At 52.4% G+C, this 26,015-nt stretch overlaps 1 long non-coding RNA gene across 2 annotated transcripts in view; it reads left to right on the forward strand.

Annotated features, from left to right (window-relative positions):
* The window catches only part of LOC132001642 (uncharacterized), a 64,913-nt gene that overhangs the window by 22,234 nt on the left and 16,664 nt on the right, over positions 1–26,015 (forward strand). Inside the window, exon 1 of one of the 2 annotated variants that reach the window (XR_009399646.1) lies at positions 20,851–21,017. The exons of the other annotated variant lie outside the window; for it this stretch is intronic. This is a non-coding gene — a long non-coding RNA (uncharacterized LOC132001642). Of the gene's footprint in view, positions 1–20,850; positions 21,018–26,015 lie in introns of those variants that run through there. 2 annotated transcript variants of the gene reach the window in all.

Here is a 26,015-nt window from a genome sequence, read left to right on the forward strand (position 1 = left end):
GGAGCCTGTCAGCCTTCTCTGAGAAAGTGATGTTTGGGGAAGTGAGGGAGCCTGTCAGCCTTCTCTGAGAAAGTGATGTTTGGGGAAGTGAGGGAGCACACTATGTTGTTTCTTGGGAAAGAAGTGAGAGCATTCTGGGCAGTGCAAAGGTCCTGAGGCAGGAACTTTACTGGGCATGTTTGAGCAACAAGGAGGCCACTGTGCTTGGAGTAAGGTGAATAAAGGGGAAAATAGGTTAGAGTTATTGGACCCTAGAGAAGCAGGTGGGAGAAAGCAAAGGCTGGTGGGAGTTTTTGAGGAGGAGGCACAGAGAGGGTGAAGAGGGGCAGTGACTTTGCCCTCTACTTAGGAGAGGGACAGATGTGAGGGGAGGCAGCAGGAGAGGACTCCACTTTCTGTAGCTAAAAACAGTCTTGCAGTCTTAACTGGGTGTTTTGGCAACTTGTAGACCCAGATGCAGCCCAGAATTGCCTGTTTACCCTCTAGACTCCTACAAGCTGCTCCACCATCCTGATCGTAAGAAAGCCCTGCCCACTGCCAGTCTGGAAGGGCACCATCCTTGGGTTTCTGCTGCCTGCTCTGCCTGCCCCCTCACCCCTCAGGGAGGACTTGTTCCAAGATCAGACTCATTAGGGACTAAGCACTGAAACTTCTGCCTTCCAGCCACTCCCCTCTGCATTTCTGAGGTCCAGCCTGCCCCAGAACGATACAGGTGTCTTCCCAAAGATAGTGAGAATTCTGGGGTCTGGGGAGACTAGCAGGACAGAGACGGGGCAGTAAAGCAGGAAAGAGCCTGGCCAGCAAGGAGAGGTTGTGAATTCAGTAGGTACAGGGGGTGCTGCGAGGTCTCCCACCTATCAAGAGTCTAGGATGGCTGAGCAGAGGTGATGCGGGCTGGGGGTAGGCGGACTGGATTTATTCTTCTGATGCCACACCCCACCCTGAGCCCTAAGTGCTCAGCATCGTAAATAAAACCTACCTAATAAATCTCCCCTGTAAATTTTCTGCGTAGAATTTCATTACTCGTCTCGTTTCCAGTCATTAGGTTTTAGTCCAATTTGGAGTTGTCCTGATGGCTGTGTAAATCATGCCTGCACTCTGGGGAGCATGAACTCTGGGGAGAAATCATGCCTGGGCCTGTCGGGGTGGCGGCTGGAGCCTGAAGATCTGGACCCCGTGTGGTCGCCTATGGGGGGTCTGCTGCTTGCACTGAGCTCCTGCTAGCCTCTTAGCCTTGGAAAGGGGGAAGGAGGTAACATTGAGCAACTCACATGTGCTGGGAACTTCACACATATCATCTTGAATCCTCACACAGCCCACAAAGTGGGAATTCCTGTCTCCACTGTAGGGGGTAGGATGGAGGCTCAGAGAGGGCAAGTTCTTTGTTGAAGGCTCCCCAGCTCAACTGGTTTGTACCTAGATAGTCTGGCTTTGAGCCCAGGGTTACTGACATCAGAGCCACTGCATCCAACACCTCCTAACTTCATGGATGGAGGAGACTGTGGAGAACCCAACACAATGCCGCCTCTTCCAGGAAGCCTTCCTTAGATATCAGCTGGAGTCAATCCCTCTGTCATCTGTTCCCCTGTATGAACTTTGAAAGATGTTGGGCGTATCAATATTCAGTGGCCTTCCATGGTTCTTCTTCTGCTGTGATCTCTCACACGTGGCTCCCTGGGCTTTTGCTTCATAGCTCTTTGCTCACCTGTAACTACACATCTGGTTCTGTGGTTGTCAGGTTATTGTCTTTCTTCTTTCTTCCTTTTTAAAATGTAAGCTCCCGGAGGGTAGTGGCCATGTCTGCTTGGCTTTACCGGTGCATTTCCAGCATCTGGTACAGTACTTGGCATGTAATGGGTGACAAATAATACATTTTTCATTGAATGAAATAATAAATGAATGAAGTAGTCACCCCAGGGTGGGGAGGAGGAGCTGTCGGTATTCCGACATCTCCACAGCCCAGTGGAGGTCTGCATGGGTAGGGAGGGTTCCGGCAGCTTGTGCCCAGGGCCCAGCTCAGTGCCGGTCTCAGCTTCTTCATCCCCAGACCTGGCTCAATGTCCAGTCCCAGCTACAGCCCCTAACCCACCTCCAACTCAGATCTCAGCCCCAGTTAGAATACACATCCAGCCCTGACTTCAGCCTCACTAACCAGACCTCAGCCCCATCCTAAATCTGATCCCAGCCTGAATTTCAAGCACAGCCTCACCCCCCCATTTCAGCTTAGTCCAGCTCCAACCTTAACCCCAAGATCGCTAGCCTTGGGAGAGCTGTGGTTCCTTTTTACCCTTGGGGTGGGGAGCAGCCGTGGTCCCCAGGTGACGGCTGTCCTGTAGGTCTGCCGTCCTTTGCCTCACTTCCCGAAGCCGTGGTCCTGTTGGCTCCTTGTGGTGACTCAGTAATAATTTCTCATTGCTGTGCCATGCTTACAGTTTGCAAACCACATACACATTCATCAGCCCACCAGATCTTTGAACAGCTTGAGAAGTGTGCGTTTCTTTATGTTCTATGGGCGGAGATGGAGGTTATTAAATACTTTAGCTGGTTTGTGGCAAAGGGGGTGCTAGAGCTCAATACTTCTGACTCTGGGTTCCAAGCTGTCCTTAGTTTTCCCTGACCTGCTGGGAAGAAGAGAAGGGGCTCTTGGTTCTGTATGTGTGTGTGCGCACGCGCACGTTTGTTAAGGCAGGGACCACCCTGGAGTGGCCTCCACTAAGGTATGTGACAGAAGCAATCTTAATATCTCCCACCCTGGGTTTAGGAGAACTTGAGCGGAGATAAGGTGAGGAATATTGAGGGTGCTGAAGACTGTGGATGGGGTTGAAGGGGTGTTTGGTTAGGGTCCTGGCAGGAAGCAGATTTCACCTCAAATGGTTCACATGTAAAGACTGTAATAGATGGGTTATTTACAAGGCATGGGCGGAGCTTAGGGAGCAGCTGAGGCCCCAGAGGCTGGCAATAGTGGGAAGCCCTAACCACCTTTAGGGCTGATAGGATGGGGTGGGGGAGAGGGCACTATCACAGCCCAACAAGGGCGGGTGCTGTGGAGGACAGATGCCTCATGCAAAGTGTAGTCATGGAGAAATGTAGCTACTGCTAGAAACGTTGCTCGGGAAAGAGAGGGTGGGGACGGAATCCCTGACCTCCTCCCCCTCCCGGTAATCTCTGCCAGTGCCTCCCGCTAGCTGAACCCCACCAAGGGGCACCGGGGCCACGCAGTCTGCCGGGGTCAGCCTCCCAGGGCACAACTCGGGGCTGAGAAGGGCAGGGATTGACTCTGGAGCAGGGGATCAAATGGAGAATAAAGAGCGGCAGGAGCAAGAGAGACCGCGGAGCAGGTCGTCACGGAGGGACAGACAGACAAAGAGAAACGGAGCCAGGCATAATGTGTGTGAGAGAGGGAGTGAGAAAGGGCTCAGCCTGTTTGTCTGGGCAGGTCTGCTGAACCCAAATCCGGCTCATCTGCGTCTCCTCAAATAAACTTCTGGGAAGTGAATGCCTGAAGCTGGCAGAGTGCAGAGAAGTCAGCAAATATGTGTGCCGTGAATTCTAAGCCTTCTGTTCCCAGCTCCCGGGAAGAGCAGCAGAGCCTTGGGGGGCCTCCCCGCCCTGCACCCCAGTCCTCTGCCTTCTTGCTCTGATCCTGGGAATGGCTTCCACCAGGGACGCATGGAGACAAGGAGAGCACTCTCCTGCCTGGCAGGTCTGGGGTCCAGAGAAACACAGGTAACACGGAGCAGTGACGCTGATCTCGGAGGGCACGTGAAGCTTCACATGCATGATCTGATGGCACCCTCCTGACACCTCCGTGAGGCACGCTGGGCTGGGATCGTGGTTCCATTTTACCGGTGAGGGAACCGAGGCCAGTAGGGAAGACACTTTCCCAAGGCTGTGTTATGAGTCAGCAGTGGACTCCTGATTAGGCCCCGACTGAGCCTGAACTCTGACCTTACACGGAGCCCTAGCCCAGGCCCAGACTGGCCCTGAACCTGGCCCAGCACTAACCCCTGAACGTGGCCTCAGACTGAGCCTGATACTGTCTGGCCCAGGGCGGGTACAGGGACCCAGGGGCCCCTTGAGTGTTTTCACACTAATTTTACTGTGGACAGACTCCTGGGATATGCTGAAGGCTTGGAAGTTTTCCAAGAGAAACTTTAATTTAAAAAAAGGCCACTACTATTTATGAAACACATATTTTCTACTGGGTACCGTGGTAAGCATGTTGCATGAGTTATCTCATTTAATCCCCTCAACAACTGATGATTTCGGTACTGTCACGATTCGCACCTTTTACATGAAGAATCTGGAACTCTGAAAGATTCAGTGGCTTTTCAGCATCCTTCAGCGAGTACATGGTGGAGCTAGGATCCAAACCCAAGGGCAGCCTGGGAGAGAGGAGATTGGGGATGGTGGCCTTCCTGCATACCCTGGGGAAGGATGGGGGTCCCAAGGACCTGTGTGTCATAGAAGGAACATTTCCGTCTTGTCCAGGACAAAATATCTGAGTCATTACACACTTGGGCACAGTCCACAAGGTCTGGACATGTGTACTGGTCGGGGTCTTTGGAGAAACTGAAGAGTAGGATGGATAGATAGATAGATAGATAGATATAGATATACAGAAAGAGATTCATTAGGCGGGTTGGCTCATGCAGTTATGGAGGCCAAGTCCAATGCCCTGCCTGCAGTCTGGAGACTGGAGGCCCAGAAAAGTTGGTGGAGTAGTTCTAGTCCAAACCCAGAGGCCTGAGAAGTGGGAGAGCCAAGTCCCAGTCCAAGTCTGAAGGCCTGAAAGTCAGAAGCACAGATGTCCAAGGGCAGGAGAAGATGGATGTCTGAGCTCACCAGAGAGCAAATTTGCCCTTCTTCTGCCTTTTTGTTCTATTCAGGCCCTCAGTGGGTTGGGTGATGTCCCCCCCTCCGACTTCTAGGTAAGGATGATCTTCTCTACTCTGCCAATTCAAATGCTAATCTCTTCTGGGAGACACATCTAGAAATCATATCTCACCATCTATCTGGGCATCCGTTAGCCCAGTCAAGTTGACACATAAAACTAACCATCACAGCATGCTACACATTTGTGAGAGATATATATCTGCCTTCTAAGAGAAGGTGCTGGCTGTGTGTCAGGAGCCTTCCTACCTACTTTGCAGTGTTGTGCACAGTGCTAGGCATGGGAATGACCAATTAAATCTCCAGCTCAGAACGGTGGGAAGAAGAGATAAGCAAAGGGCACTTTCCAGGAATTCCAGACCAGGGCAGAACCCCCAGGGAGAGCCCTGGTCTCCTGAAGCCATCTGTTCCCCCAGGCAGCCCTTTCCTAGGTCTCTTTGCACATTAATAACTCTCCTCCTGGGTTCTACCATCTAGAGATTCCTAGGAAGGAGAAGGGGACTCAGAATCCTGACCTTTCCATCTATAGAACAGCATGAGATGTGGAAATGCTGAGCCAGGAGACCTGGGCGAGTTCCTCACCCTCTCTGGCCTGTTTTCTCCTATGCAAAGGGAAGCAATATGCCTCAGTGATTCCCAGGATCCCATCACACTGATTTTTACCCTGGTCCTCCAGCTCTGAGCTTTGTAGCATCTTCTCATCCTGCTTCTCCCCTCTCTTCTCTAGCCTCTGGATAGAGACTCTGGCCATGGTGCTGAAGGCGGCCACGGCCTCTACAAGGGCTTGGAGGTATGGAGGTGAGCGAAGTACTCACCCCAGGATTTGTCAGTGCAGATGAAAACTACCCGAATTGAGCACCTACTATGTGCCAGTCTGTCTGCTCTTTACTTTGCCTGTATTGTCACACAGACTGATACCAGTATCCCTCGGAAGAAGAGATTATCTTGGGGAAACTGAGTTTCGGGAGTTGTGGGGGTCCCACACCTTCCAGAAAGTAGAAAGCTCCTCTCCTGACTTTGGATTTCAAGAAGTCCTGGTTCCCAGAGATGGTCCTGGGACAATTAAGGGCAGCTGAAAACACAGTGACACACAGAAATGGTTGATAAAACTGTGAAGGAACGTCTGTTGGCATTGGTTCTGAGCCCGCGGCCAGAGATGAATGATTGAAACACCAGGCTTGTTAAAGCGAGAGCACGTTTGATTTCTCTCCCCTGCACTGCATGCGATTTCGCTGGAGGGAAGTTAGCAATCAGCTAATTGACATTGAATTAACCATGAAACTCAGCCCGTGCCTTCTCTCTGAAGCGCTCTCCAGCAAGACTTTATCAAGGCTTTGAATTATTGATTATTACTTATAGCTCTGATGGGGTGATTTACTTTTATTTGTTTTCATGTTGGGTGTCCTTCATAAGTGTCCCTGAGAGTGGGAGGCACCCAGACATCAGGGCTTCTCACCAGAGGCATGGGAGAAGAGTCCAGGGACAATGCATCTGGACAGTCCATCCTGCCCCAAAGAGATGAACCTGTATTCGTTAAACTACAGAACTTTTGTTTTTCGTTTTTGGTGCTGTTCCTGTAGCAAAGCCTAGCCTAACCTAACAGGGGCTCTGGGGTCTGGCATCCTTCCTGGTTCCTTGTGAGACTGAGCTTAGAGTCTGAATGAACTGTGATTCCAACCCCTGCCATCTAAAGTCTATCTGTAAAGACTCTTACAGGATGTCTATTCCAACTCCTTTAGATACCTAAATTCTTCCACAGCATCCAAACCAAATGGTTTCTGGTCTCTGTTTGTATATTCTGCATTTTCTTGGGGGCAGGGAATTCACTCTCTCCTGTGCTAATCTTTTAAAAGTGCTCAGCCCTGACTTTCCCTCATGGACATGTATATGTAACTTCCACTGGTCTGGGCTCTGCTTTATGGAGACCCACAGAGTAGTTTCATTCTTTTGTATCCTATGACAGCTTTTTAAAGAATCTGAAACTAGATATCTGAGGCCTCTTCTCTTCCAGGCCAAGCATCTTCACAACTCTTCCTCACAAGGGTAGATTTCAAGGCCCATATTTGATTTGGTATCCTCTTTTTCTGGGCATCTCATGCATGTGGGGGGTCTCTGAAAAGTCAATACCTAGAACTGGATATAGCACTCTAGAAATGGCTTAAGACTGGTAGACTGGTAGAACTTTCAGAACCATCAGCTCCTTTAGGTTGGATATTAGACCTTTAATGGTGCAGCCCAGCTGGGATGGATAGCTTCATCCTTATAGCAGAGACATGTACTTCTTGTTGAATTCATGTGATCCTCGTATTTCCCAGCTTCCTTGTGTCCCCGCAGAACCATGTGACCGATCTGGCCAGTGGTCTGTGAGCTGAAGTTATATGTGACATTGTGGAAGGAAACACTGGAGAGCTAGTGAGTGACATTCCAGCTCTTTTTCCTTGTCATGGTGACTTGGGGGCCATGTGTTCCAGATGTTATTGCCGTAAGACACAGGCAGTTTGGGTCAGATGCCACCTTAGAGATGGGTAGCTTACATGGGCAGATGTCCTGTTAAGATGGTGTGCTAGCCAGGGGTCACCCCAGATAAATATCACTGTGCACATGCACACCATTTTGAATGCCCAATGTTGTTGTGGAAGGAAAGAAGAGCACCTACTCTGTGCAAGCTATGAATGGTATTTAATTTGATTCTCACGATTCTCTCCGATAAGGATTATTATTCCCATGGAGAGATGAGGAGCCTAGAAACTATCTGCGTTGAAGATGTGACTTCAAAGCCTGCCTGCTTTTTGACCACCATCTGACTCCCAAGACTTGTACTTGTCCTCTGCTCAATCTCTCACCGCCCTCCACCTTGACAAATGCACAATTTCCTCTCCTTCCTAAAATATTTCAGAGTCATGAGGCATGGTGGTATGTTTTGAACCTTAGCTTCCTCTGCTGAAATTGGGGATCATATTGTTTCTACCTCTTAGGGTTGTTCTAAGGATTAATTGAATGAACATACATAGAACATTTAGCGTGGAATTAACATTATTTAAGTGTTGCTCATTCATATAGTAATAGCTAATATATATGGAGTACTGTGTTTACCATGTCCCAGACACGGTGCTAAGTGCTTTGCTCATTTTATTTCCTCTTCAAAATGACCCTTGGGGAGCAGGTGTTAGTGCTCTCATTTTCTTTTCTTTTTTTTCTTTCTTTCTTTTTTTTTTTTTTTTAAGATTTTTATTTATTTATTTCACAGAGAGACAGATCACAAGTAGGCAGAGAGGCAGGCAGAGAGAGAGGGGGAAGCAGGGTCCCTGGTGAGCAGAGAGCCTGATGTGGGGCTCGATCCCAGGACCCTGAGATCATGACCTAGGCCAAAGGCAGAGGCTTTAACCCACTCAGCCACCCAGGTGCCCCAGTGCTCTCATTTTCAGCTGGGGAAACTGAGGCTTTAGAGAACTCAAGTGAATTATTCAAGTTCACATACCGAGGTAGTGGCCATGTAGGACTCTGAATCTTGGTCATCCGAGGCTGTGCCATGTGAGGTCAGAGCCAAGGAATAATAATAAGATATGAATAACTTCTGTGTATTGACTGGTTATTACATACCAGGCACAGCGTCCCTATATATAATCTTAATTTTCAAAACTGTCCTCTCTGAGGCAAGTTCTATAATGAGCTGAGTTTTTTACACGAGAGACCGAGTAAGCAGGAGTAGGTAACTTGCTCAAGATCTCCCCACCAGGGAACTGCAGTGGGGACTTCAACCCAAGTTGTTGACAGCTCTTGCACTTAACCAAGTAATCACCTTAATAGCAGGGAAGATAAACGTGTTACATCCTCTGACTGTGATGTGATGCTTGGATTAAAACATTCATTACAACGCTGTATGTTAGTGATACTGGAATTAAAATAAAAACAAATCATACCGAACACAGAAGGAGAAGGATTCCAGTGGTTTTCCGAGGAAGGGACACGTAAAGCTCTAGGACGCAGAAGACAGCACAAAAGAAGTAGATGTTGAATCGCCGGTCTTCCCGTGGCTCCAGGGGGTGCGAGCAGGTCACAACCAGTTTGATTCAACTTCATCGAGTCTTGGCCAGCTCCATGTGTTTGGAATTGGCCCCGACAGGTCTGGTTTGACTTGAGCCAGCTTGGATCAGTCAGAGCTAGTTGCAGTCAGTTGGGACCAGCCTGAACTGGATTGACCTAGTTTAGGTCTGTTTGTCTCTTCAGCCTTAGGGTTTTGGCTCTTGGTGGAGGTTCTTCTCCCGGACTCCCAGTCAAATGGCTTTGGTTGGGATACCAGGGAGAGAGAAAGTATAAGTAGATTATTATTAACCTTACAGAGGCCAGCCCTTGCACCCCTGTGGGATCTGCAACAGGAAGACCTCAGCTGGGGAGCCCTGGCTGGGCCAACTCCCCCAGAGTTGACCCTGTCGTCAATTTCCCTTCTCCGTCGGCATAGAATCCCCTTGCCGCGTGCTCTCCCCTCACCCATTCCTGTCCTAGAGGTCAGCTTTGCCTTCAGTTCCTTGTTGAGGGTGCAAACCCCGGGGATCCCAGTGTGCTGATCTAGAATGGTCCCCGAGCACTGGTTGTCTGGGATGGCAGGGTTCGTGTGTGGGGGTACTGCCCCCCCCGTAATGGGGGACTGGCAAGTGTCGTTCACTCCATTCCCTGACCCCGAAACAGATGTGACTTGCACCACTATGCTGGCAATTCAATTAAACATTGATGTGCGTGGGGGCTGGGGGAGGAAGGTGGGCAGAAAAAGGCAGGTGCTGGCTAATGGGATGCCACATCACATTATCATCGTGCAGAAACCATGCCCCCTTCAGAGAATAATGGGGGCTGAAGGGAATGAGTACCACACGGGCTTGGGGACAGGGCCTCCATGTGGGCTAGAGCCCCACCCCGGGAGCTTGCTGCTCTGTTCCCAGCCGGAGTGGGTCGTGATGGAGCTGCGGGACTGATCAGACCCAGGAAGAGTCAGAAAGCTAGAAGGGGCCGTTGCCCAGAGCTGATAGCACCCAGGTCTGGCCACCTCCCGATCCCCTTCAGTACCATGCCCAAGGCTATGAAGATGCTGGGGACTGAACAGCGATGGCCACCTGGTTGGGAATGAATTCCTCAGAACTAGAAGGAACCCGTCCAGCACCTGTACCCAAGGGCAGGCCGACATTCAGTAGCAGTCCAGCTGTGCTCCTTCCACAGGCCTGTGGGATCCATCCTGTATGTCTAGAGAACACAGAGAGGGCAGGGCAGAGAGAAGGAGGGTCTCCAGCTCCAGGCCAGGGCCTTTTCTACCATGTGTTCTATCCCCTCTCCTGCATTGAGGCAAACTGCTTGAGAGAGCTAGTTCTCTGCTTCTCCCAGCCTGGTTCTCTTTCCACCACTCTCCTATCCTGCCACCTCCACCTGCCATGAAGCAGGCCATGCCAGGGCTCTTGGGACTCCAGAGGATCCTTCCTCTCCCTGTGGTGGGTCCCAGTTCTTCAGGCCCTCAGAAGAGGGATTGGGCCCCAAAGGAGAGGGGTGATGGGTCTAAGCATGTTAATCAAGGGGGGGGGATCTCAAGGGACTGTGTTGGGGTCCAGTTTGTCCTAAGGTCAAAACCTGTCTCCGACCAACTGAACCCAGAAGCAATGGTGTCCAGAGACTGACCACTGCCCATGCCTAGGGATTGCTGTGCCCTGGGGTGGGGGGCGACAGGGCCCAGGAAGCAGCCATCTCCAGGGACTGACCATGCCTATGGAATGATGAGGCATAGGGACCCCATGCCCAAGGACCAACTGAGCCCAGAAACAACTGTTCTCAAGGGAATGACTGCTCTCAGAGACCCTTGGAGGATTTATGGTGTCTGCAGCTCATCTTTGCCCTGGGACTCAGTCTGTCTTCCCTGCCATCCTGAGGGCTGGCTGGACCCATGGGCCACTGATACCCGGGGACTGACTATACCAGAGAATGTCTGTGCCCAGGGACTGACTGTATGTCGTCTGACTGTGCTCAAAGACTGTTTCCAGGGGCCATCTATGTCCAGAGACTAACACTGCCCAGTGACCAACTGTGTTCAAGGACAGCACTGCCCAGCAAACCAGCTGAACACGGGACTGGCCCTGCCCAAGGCTGGACTGGCCACAAGGATGGGCTGTATCTGGGCATCCAGGACTCCCTGTGCCCAGGGACTACGCTGAAACTTTTCTACCTGGAAATAGTCCTATGCCTGGCACACAGTCTGCCCAGATGCTGGACACCGTGCCTGGTGTGGGGTCCTCCGGCCACGGGTTTTCTTCTGCAACAGTGGGAGGAAGGAGCCCACATCCTCAATGCGCTCAACAACCTCAGATTCCCCCTTTTGGAGCCCAGTGAAGAGAGAAGGAGGAGAACACAGAGCTATTGAGGACCTATTATGCATCAGCACATGCTCCGTCCTCCCTTCCTGTTATGTCATTTCATCCCTAGGACAAGCCGGGGGAGGTAGTAGCTATGATCCTCATTTACAGGTGAAAAACCGAGGTCCACAGATGGGAAAATTCTTTGCTGGACTTCCTGACTCCAGAGCTCTTAGTCATGCTGCTATTCTGCATATAAGGCCGTAAGCTTCCCATCCTCCCCATATGCTCCCTCCATCCCCCGCCGCCGCCCCTGAGTGGAAGGAGAGGTTGGAGCCTCCCCCTGGCTTACAGGAGAGGAAACTGAGGAAGGACAGGAACCCAGGCATCTAGTCTGCAATTGGCACCCGATCCTCATACCGATCCTGGCCATGGCCCTGACCTCTCAGGCATGAGAAAGGCACTTGGCAAGCCTGGTAGGAAGGGCTTCCTGCGGGCTGCATTCCTGCTCGCTGTCTTGGAGGCAGGCAGGCTGGGGTGCGGAGGCCGTCTGCCTCACACAAACCCCCTTTCATGATGCCCAACAAGGCTCTTTCAGAGCCCGGACTCGGCTGTGCAAACACGCACATCTGGGCCGCTGGCCGGAGTAGGGCAGCGGAACTCCCCCGCAGCTGGCCAGCTGCTCCTGACCTCCGGACAAAGGGAGCTGGGGCCCTGCAGGCACTCCCCGGGAACTTGGGGCTCTGCAGGGTACAGCCCCTACGCAGTCCTCCACGCAGCCCTCCACGGGGAGCCGTCCTCTCTGGCTGCCGCCTGTCATTCCCATCAGGGTTGGAACTCGAGGCTGACAGCATTTCCTGCTGAGGGCATGCTCCTTTTCTCCCCCTGGGCCCACACCCAGGCAGAAGGGGGAGAGTAGCACAAAGGCCACAGGCAGTGAGGGGCTGGAGTTGCTTCCAAGAAGATTCTGCACAGCCGCCCCATCCTCACGGAGTTTATAATTTCACGGAGGGGAAAGACGGGAATCCAGATACCACGAAAACCAATTATAAATAACAACAAACTCTTACATCTATTTTTTTTTTTTTTTTTTTTTTAGATTCTAGGCACTGCTTTTGGTGCTCTATACATTTTAACTCGTTTTAGCCTTACAACAGCCCTCTGAGGACAAGGTGATCTTGCCCATCGTATTGATCAGGCAGTCGAGGCACAGAGAGGTTGGGTGACTCGCTCAAGGCGGCACAGATAGGACATGGCAGAGCCAGTGTGCATTCTTAGACAATGATGCACATTTACAAACCGCTTTAAGGGCAGTGACTGGGGGAGCTGGTGTGGGGAGTGGGGAAGTCATCGGAGAGGGAAATAGTTGAGCTGAGGGAAGATGGCTTTGGGCGGTAGGCAGATCTGAGGGTTTGGATCGGAGGCTATCATGGAAGTATAAATGAGAGATGATGGATGGAGGGGAGAGAGGTTGGGGTTGGGAGGGAGGGAGCAGCTAGTGTGCTGCTATCCTGGCAGCTGAGTGGGTGTGGGAAGGAGGGCTCCAATCTGTGTTGGCCAGGGAGCCAGCTTGGTCCCAGGTACCTTCCTGGCCTGCCTGGCAGGACCACTTTGGCCCCCCTGCTCCAGTGGGGAGGAGGCGTGGTGTGTGTGGGGCCTGTTTAGGGCCTTCTGTCGCTGTTGTGCCCCAGCTGCCAGGAGCCTGCAGGGTGCAGGGGAGAGGTCAGCGGTATAGTGGAGGAACCACACGCCGGGCGTCGAACGTGGATTTCAGTTCTGCCTCCTTTGACCAGCTGTGGGACTCTGGGTGAATTGCCTACATCTCGGAGCCCACATCGCGGAGCCCGAATTTCTTTCGAAATTGGGGAAACGGTGCCTCCCTGGCAGGGCTCATGAGAGACGGTGGCTATGAAGGGAGAGGGAGAGGCTGAGGAGCGACTTGTTGTCGCTGCTTATAGTACCACTCGAGGGTACACTCCCTTCACGGGACTGTCGAGGGGCCTCGACCCTGGTGTCCAAGGTGTCACGGGATGCTGGACATGCCTGCCGCTCTGGGACGTGAGCCCGCTGTGGGAGGTGGAAGAGCCAGGACCGTCCTGCCAGGCAGGTAGAGATGATACCCCTGCCTGAGCTCTCATCTCGAGGGATGCTGGCTGGAAAGGGCAGCCCTCTCCTTCCAGCAACTTCCCTCATTTAACAAGTGGTTAATGGAACATCTACCAAGTGCCAACCCCTGTCCAAGGGGCTGCAGTATAGAGATGAGGGGAGCACAGCCGAGACCCAGCTTCCCAGGACTCCCTCTGCGGTGGGGGCGCTGGGTAGTGCTGAGCAAGGAAAACCAACAAAGCGGGTCCCAAGAACCCCTAGTGATGTAAGGAGAGAGACTGAAGAGAGGGGACTCCTGGGGGGTGGTCCAGAGGCATCCCAGGATGGTGGCCCAAGACGGAAGCCTGGGGGCGCTGAGGGGGAGGGCTGGCAGCTTAGGTGTCTGGGGAGGAAAGAAGGGTGTGGTAGCAGTGGGCTCAGGAGGTAGGAGAGAAATAGTCCCTGGGCACTGCCCCCCCACCCCAAGGCCCTTCTAGGGAGTGTGAACTTGACTCCAGGAGCCAGGGGAGGCCTTTGAAAGGATTAAAGCCTGGCCAGGACATAAGCTGTTGCATTGGCTTAAAAGGTTCCTCCAGTTATCTTGCAGAGAATGAACTGGAGGAAATAGCGCTCCCCCCCCCAGGACCACACCTCTGCCAGCTCAGGCATTACTTGCCCTCCACCACCCCCTTCCAGACCCTGGGCTCCAGAGGCACCATTGTGGTCCCCCCAAAGAGCACTAAGCCCCCGGAGGCAGAGGTCTGGTGAGAAGCCCCCAGGTGGGGACTTGAGTGCAGGGACAGTGGGGGTGGGCCAGGCTGCCCTGCCTGTTTCCACTCACCATGTGGGGCAGGCCCCCCACCCCCACCACCCCGCATGGGGCTTTTGAATTAAAAAGTCTTAACTTTTTCTTTTAAATGGCAGCTCTGTGTACTGTACATGGTAATTAATACATTAGCATTTATGCAAAATACCATCACAGCCGGGCTGGTATGTCAGCTGCCTTCCTGAGTTGCAAAAATGAGAGCGCCCCAAGGTACCTCAGACAGGCCCCCCGCCCCTGGCAGACAGCTCCATTGACCCGTGCCCTTCACTAGCGTTCACTAGCGTTCACTAGCGTTCACTAACCGCTCTCTGTGCACGCCAGCCCATGTGCGTGCTGCCTTGTCATGGGGCCCGTGGGTAAGCCTATCTGTCCTTGTGTGTGCGTGCATGTGCACGTGTGGCCCGAGCACGGACGAAGGCCCACGTGGGGTACGTGAGGGCGTCTCCATGTCTGTGTGTGCCGGGGCGCCGGTCTCAGGTGGGTGGGTTTACGCGCGTGCACCTCTGAAGGCGCATGCGTATGCATCTCCGCAGGCTGTGCCCGAAGGCGTTTCAGTGTTTGTGAGCGGGCAGGTGTGCGTGTCTGTCTGTGTGTCTGGGTGCCTCTGTGGGGGTTCTGCATGCGCGTACTGTGTGCACACGTCTGTATGTTCACGTTCATATGCAGACATCAGGGGGCGCTTGCACGTAGGCGCCCATGTGCGGGTCATCAGGCGTGCCCGTCGGGTCTGCTCTCTGTGAGTGTTTGGATGTGCCCGTGTGCACGCATATACATGTAGATGTGTGTGTGTGCACGCACATGTGTGTGTGAGCACGTGTGCATGTGTGATGCTTGCTAGGGCAGCTCACAGAGGGAGGTGAAATGCAGTGGAAAGAACAGCCCGCTGCAAACAGTGACGGCTGGGGTCCAGCTGAGGCTCCACGGCTGGCCAGCTCTGAGGCCCTGGGAAAGTGGTGCCAACTGTGCCCCTCTAGTTCCTTGTCTGTCAGCTGGGAAACGAAACCTCCCATGCCCCAAACCACAATGATCCATGTTCCCCGGGCACTAGATATCCTGCCCGCGGGGAGCTCCCAGCACGGTGGGGGACATGAGCCCATGAATAGGTGATGGCTCATGGGGGCCGCAGAGGAGGGCCCTCAGCCCTGAGAAGGAGATGCTGTGGGGTCAGAGGTGGGGTTAGGAAAAGCTGCTCTGGGGAGACAATGGTTGAGCACATGTTGGAGGATGAGGAGGGGTTAGCTGATGCCCAGAGGAGGAGCCAGGCTGAGGGAGAGCAGACACGAAGTAGTCTGCTCCATTCTGATGGGTGGGAGATCCCGCAGGAGTGAGCTGGCAGGAGTCGGGGTACCTGGAGCAGATCATCCGGGGGGCACCTCCTAGGGCAATAGGGAGCCAGTGAAGGCCTTTAAGAAGGAGGGGGCAGGGTGGAGCGTGGCTGTAGCTTCTGCAGCGAGGGAGGACTAGAGTGGGAGGCAGTTCTGGAAGGGAAACATGGGGGCTGGGCTGCTGGGGGATAACCCTGAGCCCAGGCAGTGGGAATGAAGGGGAGGAGAGGGGTTCAGAGACGGTTGCTGAATCAGCATCAATAGTAGGCAGAAATTGATTAGATAATGGGTGGGGGGAGGGGAAGAGCTGGGGTGCCACCGGATCTGTGGCCCCAGTGATTGGATGGTTGTGGACACAGAAGGAGGAAGGAAGGTGTTCTCTTTGGAGGGAAGATGGTGTGTTTTAGACATCTTGAGGCTGCAACACCTATGAGATATCATTCATTAATTCATTTATTCATGCATTCACTATGTATCAGGCATCTGAGAGACCAAGATGAGCAAGGCAGAAGAGTGTCATAGATGGGGATAAAATCAGATGCAGAGGCCCAGTGGGAAGAGAGGGGGAATCTGGGTAAAATGAGGAAAAGCTTAGGAAGACGGGAGAATGTAGGAGAGGGGAAAGAGCCAGGCCTGCCCTTGCAGGGGCCTGGAGGTGGGCTGAGCAGGTGACATGTTTGGGGATAGCAGTGGAAGGGGGGGTCACTGACAGTCGGGGGGTTGCCATGTGAAGTTTGCCTTTTAGGAAACCCTTTCTTTTCTTGCCCATGCCCGTGGCCTGCCAAGGGATCCCTGATTTTTGGATTTGTGAAATGGGGCTGATGGTCTGTGCCTTTGCCACATAGTTAGGAAACAGGACGGGGCTGGACCTTGGTAATGCGTTCTTGCCCTTAAGGAACTTCCAGAAACACACACTATGTGTAGTGGATGCCGTGAGAAGGGCCAGTGCATAGTAGGTAGTCAATGAATACTTGTTGAATGAAGTCTCAATTGAATGAATAGTAACAGGGGGCTGGGGAGCCGAGGGAGGGACGGATGGATGGGATCTTCTTGGGAGCAGGGGTGAATTAGGTAAGACTTCCCAGATGAGGTGACTCCCAGGTCCTAGAGGATGAGTAGGAGTTTTCTGGGAGAAGTAGGGAGGGAGCAACATGGGTTAAGGTGTGGAGGTAGGACAGCAGGGAAGGCTGGGGGAATTTGAAGTCATTTGGAGCAGGGGTGCAGGGGGAGGAGTGGGGATAGGTGTGGTTGGAGTGCTACTGGGGCCATATCACAAAAGACCTTAAGCGTCAGGCTAAGAAGCTTAGCAGCCCCCCCACCAATAGGCAGTGTGAAGCCATAGAAACCTTTTAAGCAGAGGAATAGCTGGTGAGTACATTGTGTAGAAATCATCCTGCGTACTGAGTGAGGGAAGGCAGGGCTAAGGACAGGGAGCCCAGGAATGGGTCTTTTATGGCTTCGTTTGGGGGTAATGACTGTGCTGCTGAACCTCATGGATTGATCTTAGGAATGGGGCACCAAGCCTTTTTAAAATTAAGGCATGCTTACACTGGGCAAACAGCAGGAGCTCTGGTTTCCGTCCTGCACCCTGCCATTTTCTTGCCCTGCGACCTTGACTTGGCCAAGTCAATTAGCTTCTGAGGGCTTTAGGTGGTTCTTAGGTCAAGAAACCCCCACAGGAGGTGATCCACGTCAGAAGGGAGGGATGTTGGGAAGGGCTTTGTTCCGCTTACCTCCTGGGGGGAGAGTCCCCTCCGGCACCAGAGGGCAGGGAGGGGGGCAGCTGCTTTCCTCCTCCTCTCTCCTCCACAGGAGGAGGGTGAGGACGAGGACAAGGGCAAGCTCATGTATTTTCATGCTGTGGCCTCGACACTCAGCCCCATAGTCCCAGCTCACAGAGGCTGGGAGGCTGCTCTGGGGTGGGCCGACCCCGCCCGTAAGCAGACACTCCGCTATTGTTCAAAATGGAATTGGTCCCAGGAAGCTCGGAGCCTGTGAAAACCGCTATGAATTTTGCAAAACAGCTCTGAGGCGGTAAAGCATGTCAGAAGAATCAAATGTGGAAATCCCTATTTAGAAACTCCACTCTGGACAGGCATGGTGTGCCTGGAGAAGGGCTGGGGTGGTGGGGGTGGGCTCTGGCCTGAAATGTCTCCCCCCACATCCCCGTTGGGGCCTCAGTGGGGGGTGTGTCCAGCCCATGCCTGAGGGCTGTCAGCCCCTGGCCCCGGCTTCTCTCTGGTACCCCCCGACCTCTGATGGAGCCCCTCCCAGGGCAACCCCCCATTCTTGCCCAATGTACCTATACTTTTTCTTTTGAAAGCAGCTTTATCATTTGGTAAAAAAGGATACATATGCTCCTTGCAAAAAATTCAGACAATATGGAAAAGTTCAAAGAAAAATGTAAAAATCACCTCAGATTTCACCATCCAGAGATAACCACATAACATTTTGGTGAACGTCCTTCCAGACTTCTCTCTGTGCATAAATATACACAAATAGATTCTACGTATGCAGCTCTACCCCGAGTGAGATCAGACGACACATGCTGTTCTGTCACCTGTTTTTTTTTCCCCCACTCAGCAATATGTCATGGACACCGTTCATATCAATACACGGAGACCCACCTCTCAGTTTGAATGCCTGCGTGTGTGCACGGAGGGACCTCACTTTACTGACCCAGTCCCCAGCTAATAGTGGTGTGTACTCCTCCAATTGTTTGGCTTTTACAAATATCCCTGCAATGAACTTCCATGTGCATGTATCTTTATGAATTTCATTCACTCATTCATTCACTCATTCATTCGTTCATTCATTCATTCACTCATTCATTTGTTCATTCATTCATTCTTTCATTCAATCACTCATTCATTCATTCGTTCATTCACTCATTCATTCATTCGTTCATTCCCACCACAGATGTTATCCAGTGCATCCTACATGCCAATCCAGTGCCAGGCTAGGGATCGAAAGGGTGAGTAAAACAACACAGTCAGTACTTGCTTTTACAGAGTTTGTGATGTAGTGAGTAGATGGGACCTCCAGCCCCTGCCGGCAGGGGAGACAGTGGTTTTGTGCAATGAGCTTATGGCTTGAGCGCTTATACACAAATCATGATCCAATAAGCACGTGATAGGGAATACAAAGGAAAAGTGCTCAAAGTATGAAAGAAAAGTTCAAGCCGGGAGAGAGTAAGACAAGAGAAGGTAACCTAGACTCGGGAGTCAGGGAGGGCTTCTCTGAGGCGGTGACAAGGAGGTCCAAAGATGAATGGGCAAGAGACAGGGTCAGGGGAGGGAGAGGGAAAGGACAGGAGGACGCGGAAGAGAACGGCAAGAGGGTTTCGCTTAGAGGGAGCGGTGGTTTCGACTGTGAACAGGCAGGTGATTCCTAAAACTGGACTTGCTAGTCAGAGGGTAAGCAGAGTCTCCGTTTCATCTCACACTACATCCTGCTGTCCGTAAAGGTGTGACGAGATTCAGTTAAGAGCAGGCACGGAGGGTTAAGCACAGCGTCCATGTACAAGAAGCAAGCTGGTCGCTGCTGTTGCCATTATTATTATAATTATCTTTGCCAATCTAATGGATGAAAAATGATATCTCATCTTTGTTTTTTACCAACGTGGCTTTTTTTTTTTGGACTCTGCAGGAAATGAGCCCGTAGGGGGAAATGAACTATCTTTCTTTCTTGAGCCACCTTTGTCAGAACCTTCCTGTGCCCCCTGGGAGAGGCAGGAAACGTCTCTCTCCCCTGCCATCCTCACGGCAGAGCCCCTGGGACTTTAAGATCACTCCAAATCCCCTGTGGCTCTGGCTTTCGGAAGCCAGGTGCTGCTCCGAGAGGAGGGTGGTTTGGGATGGGTGTTGGATGGGTGTTAGGCCCGTGGGGAGGGACGGGCAGAGAGGGTGGGGGCCCTGGAGGCAGAATCCACGTGCCATTAGAAGGGCTTCGAGATCCCAGGAGCTTCTGGATGATGTTAATGTGGCTATATGAATATTAACAGAGTGGCCATTAATATTGATGACGATAACAAACAGGGGTGAGGGTGATTTTTAAAGAGGGCTGCTGCTCCAGCTGTTGCCTCCCTTCATTAAGAAGCTTCTGAGGTTCTCGGCCTTCCTCTTCCCAGACCTCATGCAAGACTCCATGGCATCCTCATGCCTTCTGCCTGGGCTGGGACCGAGGGCCAAAAAGGCATCTCCAGCACTTTGGACTGGACGAGAATCAACGCAGGCAGCCTGAGCTTCCGTCCCAGGCACTCTGGGCCCTGTGAGCGGGTCGGGGTGGGGGTGGGGCAAGAAAGGGGTGAATCAGCTTGCGTACAGGCAGCCAACTGTGAAGACTCTGCTTTTGACCCTTACAGGCGTGAGGTCCCGCCGTCTACACCCCCAGAGGAGCGTGGGCAGGGGGCTTGCAAGGGGCCAATCTCTTGCAAAGGTGGCTGGAGGAATTACCCTGCTAAAGTGGTCATGAATTATAGAAAGGAAAGTGGGGGGGTGGTGGGAGGAAGGCCCAGAATATCATATGTGTAAATAAACCAGAGTGGCAGGCAGACATAAAAGCCAGCCACCAAGCTCTTGGACCCACAGCGCCCCTTCTTGTGCTGATCCACTCGTGCCAAGTACCACAGCGAGTGGCTTCCCACCTCCTTCTTCAAAGGATTTGTTAATAAGTCAATGACGGAACATCTAAAGGGGAAAAATATTTCTCTTTATAGTTGGAGATAATTGTCCCAGGAAAAAAAAAACAACAAACCTTTAATTACAACTCACATGGAGAAAGCTTGATTTGTGGGCAGAGCCCAAATGCTGAGGAGCTAGATGTAAAATATTTGTAATATTTAGGGAACCTAGAGTTTTACATAAAAGTAAACAGCATTGCCTGAAGGCACAATTTCCAGCAACACAATAAAATGTGCTGTGAATTTATGGCGGCCATCCATTAGCTCTTACCAAGGCAACGTCGCCCCTATCTGTCGTCCATCATTATAATAGAGGGTTAATGCACCGAATTTACATAAAAAAGTCATATTGTCTGCATGAATTATTTACACTCGAAGCTGTTTTTACAGCTTGGTTTCAAGCTGGATTCTGGGAGAGATTCTGCCAGTAAATTACTCTGTGGAGACCTGCTTCTATAACCGTGTGTGGAGCCAGCAATGAAAAGAAAGGAAAATGGGCAGGCCCTGGCGGGTCGTTGGTGCTGACGCCTCTCGGGTGGGGGCTGGAGGCGGCGGTGGAGGCTTCAGGAGGCTGGTGGACTTGCCGCAGATGGGGCTCGGTTTCCGGGCCCGCAGCCTCGCTGTCGCTGCCGGGCTGCCACGTGGTCAAAGCCCATGAGGCCCCCCCCCCCCCCCCGGGAGCACAGGGATCCTTCGGAGGTGGCTGAAGTCAGAGGTCTTTTAGGGACCAGGGTCCCGGAGAGGAAGAGGAGCTGCTGTGTTTCAGGTGCAGGGGCCTGGCTCAGCCGTGAGAGCAAGACCCACGGTTCCCATTGTACAGATGGGGAGACTGAGACCTCTGGAGGCACCTTCTCAAGAAGCGGGAAGCCCATCTGTTCCAGGTGGGCCCAGGGAATGTGGGACATAAGGACACTTTGGACTCGGGGGCAGAGCCGGGTGCTGATGCGGTGTCTGTGGGAGGACATGCAGACACCCCGTGCCTCCCATCTCGGCACTTAACGTTTTCTACAATTTCCAGTGAGTTGGAGGCAGTTTCAAGGCTTGGTCTGGTGATGAGTTGTTTTTGTTTTTGGTTTTGGTTTTGGTTTTGTTTTGTCACCAAGTTCTTAAATTCTCTTCGCTTTAGCGGCGGGGGTACTGGGGAGACCTGCTCATGCTTCCAGGCAGTGTGGAGTTAGGGGAGGCTGAGTGCCCAGGAAACACACTTGGATTTTTAATTCCATGTCTGCTGTGTGGTGTTGGGCAAGCTTCCTAGTTTTAGGGGGCTCAGTTTCCTCATCTGTACAATGGGATTTCTAGTCCTGGCTCTCTCAGCCTGTCCCCCCAAATGATGAGAGGCTCGAGGGGGATGACATGCTCTGGGAGATGTGTGATGTGTCCCCAGCATGACCACGGGGGACAGGGGTCAACAGGGGGAAGCCTTGAAGTTAGAGCTGATGGAGGAACTTGAAGTGGGCCAGCCAGGCAGATGGAGGGAGAAGCCTGGCCGGTCAGACACAAGGAGATAAAAGAATCCCAGAGACTGAGAGATAGGGAGAGACAAAGAGCAATCCCACCAAGACAAAGAGGGATGGAGATAGAGATGGGGAAGAGGTGCCGAGCCAGGGAGGAAAGTCAGGTAAACCGCCTCTGGCTCTGACTTCCTGGAGAGGTTGCCTGGAGCGAGGGCTGCCCTAGGGCCCGGTCTACCCTTTGCTGGGACCCCTTCTCCTTCTAGGCCAAGAAGCACCTGGGCTTCTCTCTGGCCTGGAGGTTCTTTCCTGGTCTCTGCTTTTCTGTAGCACAAGGAAGCCTGAGTTGGATGTCAGCCCCTTCCTATCCCATCTCCCAGCACCTGGGACAGGCAGGGGCTCCTTGCCCCTGCACTCCGGGTCTCCCGCTCCTGGAGCAGCCACGGCAGGTCCCGAGGGCCTGGAGACAACAAATGACTCCCTGCTGACGGGTCGCTCGCTGCCTCCTGCCTGGCAGCCCATTCCGCTGCACACCACATGCAGATAATCATGGAAGGCAAGGGAACCCCTCCTGCCCGTGGTGGTGTGATTTAAACCCGAACTTTGCTTTGCTTTCATCCCCCGGAGAAGCAAGATTTAGATGATACATTTCTCTGTCTTCCTGAGAGCGTGCCCACACGTGCATAGACGTGCACCTGCGCACACGTATACATGCATATACAATGCTCACACACTGCAACCTCCCCCCACCCCAGTGCATGTATATACAAATGTGTCCACTGCATTAGCAAACCACACATGTACATGTTCATATATGATGCTTTTGTATGACACACATGCCATCCGGGGCACCCATGGCCCTGGGTTCGGGCTGGAGGAAAATGCAGTGGTGGCGGGGACAGTTGGCATGTACGGGGTCAGTGGGAGAGGCTGAGCGTGAAGGGGATGAGGCTTGCGTTTGGGTGTGAATGTGCATGTCTATGCGCATGCGTGTGTCCCCATGCAAGCCTGTGTGCCTCCCTGTGCGTCTTGACAAGTGTGGGAACCTCTGTCACATGCTGAGGGTGGTGGCCAATGGACAGGGGAGAGTGTGGTGTATTGGAAAGAACTTGGAGCCAGAGTCATACCTGGCGTGTCACTGGCCCGCTGCTAGCCCCAGGCAAGTAGCAGTCTCTCGCTGGCCTGCCTTTCCTTCTGGCCACCGAGGGTCCTGTTCTGACTTTCTAGTCTCTGTGTGACCTTGAGGGTGTGTTTCTGAGTAAACTGGGCTTGGGGTTGTATGTGCGTGCTGAGTGTGTTGGTGTGTCTGTTTAGGGGGAGGTGTGTTATATGTGTGTTTGTGTGTGTGCGTGCGTGGCTGTGTGTGTGAGAGAGACAGTGAGTTTGAGAAGTGATCTGTGGGTATGTTTTGCTTAATGGAAGTGTTCGTGAGAGTGAGGACATCCTTATTTTATTTTGTCTTATTTATTTACTTATTTTTTAAGATTTTATTTATTCATTTGACAGACAGGGGTCACAAGTAGGCAGAGAGGCAGGCAGAGAGAGGAAGGGAAGCAGGCTCCCTGCTGAGCAGAGAGCCCCGATGCAGGGCTCGGATTCCAGGACCCTGGGGTCAGAGGACATCCTTATTTTAAATTGCGTCCCCTCCCTACCCTTTTCCACTTGAATCTTCTCCATAATGCTGGTCACCATTGAAAGTCACTCTTTGTTTATGTGTTTATTTTGTTGATGGTTTCTCTCTCCCTGCCAGAGCGTAATCTCTATGAGGGCAGGACGTTCAGCTCCTCTGCTCACAGATGTCTCCCTCCCCCGACTCCGTTAGAACCATCATTCACCTTGTGAATGTTCAATGCATACTCATGCAACAAACGCACAAATGAATGAATGACTCAATCGTCTCCTTCAAGCGTTCTCCTACGTGTCCCTTTCTTTCCTTGCCTGAAAATGCTGTTAATCATAATGTCCCATGCATGGGCCAGTAGCAGGTGCTATCAGCAAGGAGCAGATCAAGGGTGGAAAGCCAGGCAGGAGGGGAAGGTACTTCTTAGGAAAGAGAGTATTGCCTCCCTTTCCCGGAGCGGTTCTGAGGGAGCCCCGAGGACGGAGGAACAGACTTCAGGGTGTCCGGGAGGGAGGTGGAGAAGGCGAGGTGAAGACAGTGGGTTTAGGCAGTACTTGGAGGAAGAAAGAGAAGACATGAGCCAGAAGAGGTGGGTCTTGTGGTTGTCCCCACGGACTTGGTGGCGTTTATCAACCTTCTTGCCGGGAGTGGCCCAGGTTTGTGGTGTTTGGTTCCCTAAGCAGGTTTTCTGGTGTTTGAGGCTGGGAACATCTACCTGACTGTGGGAGGTAACGTGAATGCAAATGTCTAGAACTGTGCTGTCAACCCAGAAGCCTCGGGCCGTGCAGCTGTGGCTAAGAACTCTCAGGTGTCCCTTTCGCAATGAGGCCCTGACCTCCCTACTTAAAATTGCTGCCCGCCCTCTCCAGGGCCCCCTGATTTCCCCTTGCCTGGTTTTAATTTCTCTCCTGTCCTTATCACCTTCCAGTACACTATGTGATTTACTTATTTAAGTTTATTTTTTACTGTTGGTGTCCCGGTGAGAATGAGAGACCTCTCAAAGGGTAGGACCTTTATCTGGTTTGGTTACTGATGTGTCCCCCATGCCCAGGACGGTGCCTGGCAGGTGGCATGTACTTGGTCCCTGTGTACTCAGTGACTTGATGGTCTTCTGTTTGAGTGGATTTTCACAGTGTATTTTGTGAATGGTTTGTAAAGCAAGTGTTTGCGGGTTGTGCGTGAAGAAGGGCTGTGTTTTTGACTGTGGGGTGGCTGTGTTTGGGAGGCACGTGGGTTTGCTCCAAAGCCCCATCCTCTGAGGACTGTTGGGCAGTTTTCTGAGAGAGGCTCCAGATTCTGGGCATCCAGACCGGACATGATCAAGGGTCTGCCCACAGACCCACTAGAGCTTCCCTTGGGTTCTCCAGGAGTCCTTTCCTTGACTGGTTGCCCTTTTGGTGGCCCTAGGCCGAGCCCCAGCCCTAGCAGCTTCCTGGGTCCATTCCCTCCTTTTCCCATAGGCATACTGGACCCCAAACAGGGAATTCCCTTTCCCTGCAACCAGTCTGTCCCCTGGGCTAGGAGGAGTCAGGGGGTAAAGGCTAGTGGTCCGTCCTGGAAGATAGCCATGCTGGGGGGCTGGGCTCGGCATCTGGAGAGTCTGGACACGTGGCTGGGAAGAGGGGTCTTGGGGTGCCTCTTGGATGGAGGGAATCCTGGCCACTGGGGATTCAGTGGTCAGTTCAGAGATGTCAGGGCTGGGCAGCAGGTAGGTGGTTGTGTCCTGGTGAAGGGCTGGGAAAGAGGGGCCAGCCTGGCTCTGTACTTAGGCTGTGGGGGAGTTAAGGGTACGGAGTCAAGTTGCTTAGGATGTACATGTGGAGATCAGCTCCAGTGGGCAAGACAAGGAACCCACTTGTCCCGGTCACAGGGAGCAATGGGCTTGGCGCCTCAGTCCAGTCTCTTTTATTATGTGAAAGTGGTGGGCACAGAGCTGCCGGGAGGTGGGCATGAGGCATGCCCACCCCTGTGGCTGACAATATCAGGACCCAAAGTTGCTCAACCAACTCAAGGCCAAGGCCAAAAAAGACTAATGCAAGAGGGTTAGAGACAAAGTCTGCCCCCCACCCCCTTAGGCTGGCATTTAGGAAAAATGATCTAATATTGAGAGGATGGTGTTCGGGGTCAGACAGAGCTGTGCTTAGCTTTCACTCTTGCCCGCTGCGTAATCTTTCAAAGGTCTCTGCACCTTAGTTTCTTTATGGGTAAGATGGAGATCCTTTTTATTTCATAGTGGGATTGGAAGGATTAGACTGTTATCACTACTGTTACTGGTTTATTTTAACCATGACACAGGGGCTCCTGGGTGGCTCAGTCAGTTAAGTGTCTGACTCTTGATTTTGGCTCAGTTCACGATCTCAGGGTCGTAAGATCAAGCCCGGCATGGGACTCCATGCTCGATGGGGAGTCTGCTTGAGAGTCTCTGTGTCCCTCTTGCTCTGCCCCTCCCCCTGCTCGTGGGTGCACCCTTGAACTCTCTCTTTCTCAAATAAACAAATCTTTAAAAAGAATAAACAGTTACACAAGTCCAGGAAGGGAAGCTTGCCTTGATAGGAGTTCAGTAAAACAGATCCAGGGCTTTGGCTGATTTCAGATTAGCATGAGGAGCTCGTATGAATGGTGGCATCTGTGATGCTTAGAGAAGAAGGCCAGAGCCAGAAGAAGGCTAGAGCCAGCTTGGGTTCACTAAGACCGGGCAAATCTTTCAGGTTCTTGACAGCTGCATGACTGGTGGGTGAGGAAATGAGCTCGTGTGGAGTGGAGAGGGACAGGTTATTTATTGGGTTGTGAGCTAAATACTTCTCATA

Source organism: Mustela nigripes, chromosome 14 (genome assembly GCF_022355385.1).
Source record: "Mustela nigripes isolate SB6536 chromosome 14, MUSNIG.SB6536, whole genome shotgun sequence".
Lineage (NCBI taxonomy): Eukaryota > Metazoa > Chordata > Mammalia > Carnivora > Mustelidae > Mustela > Mustela nigripes.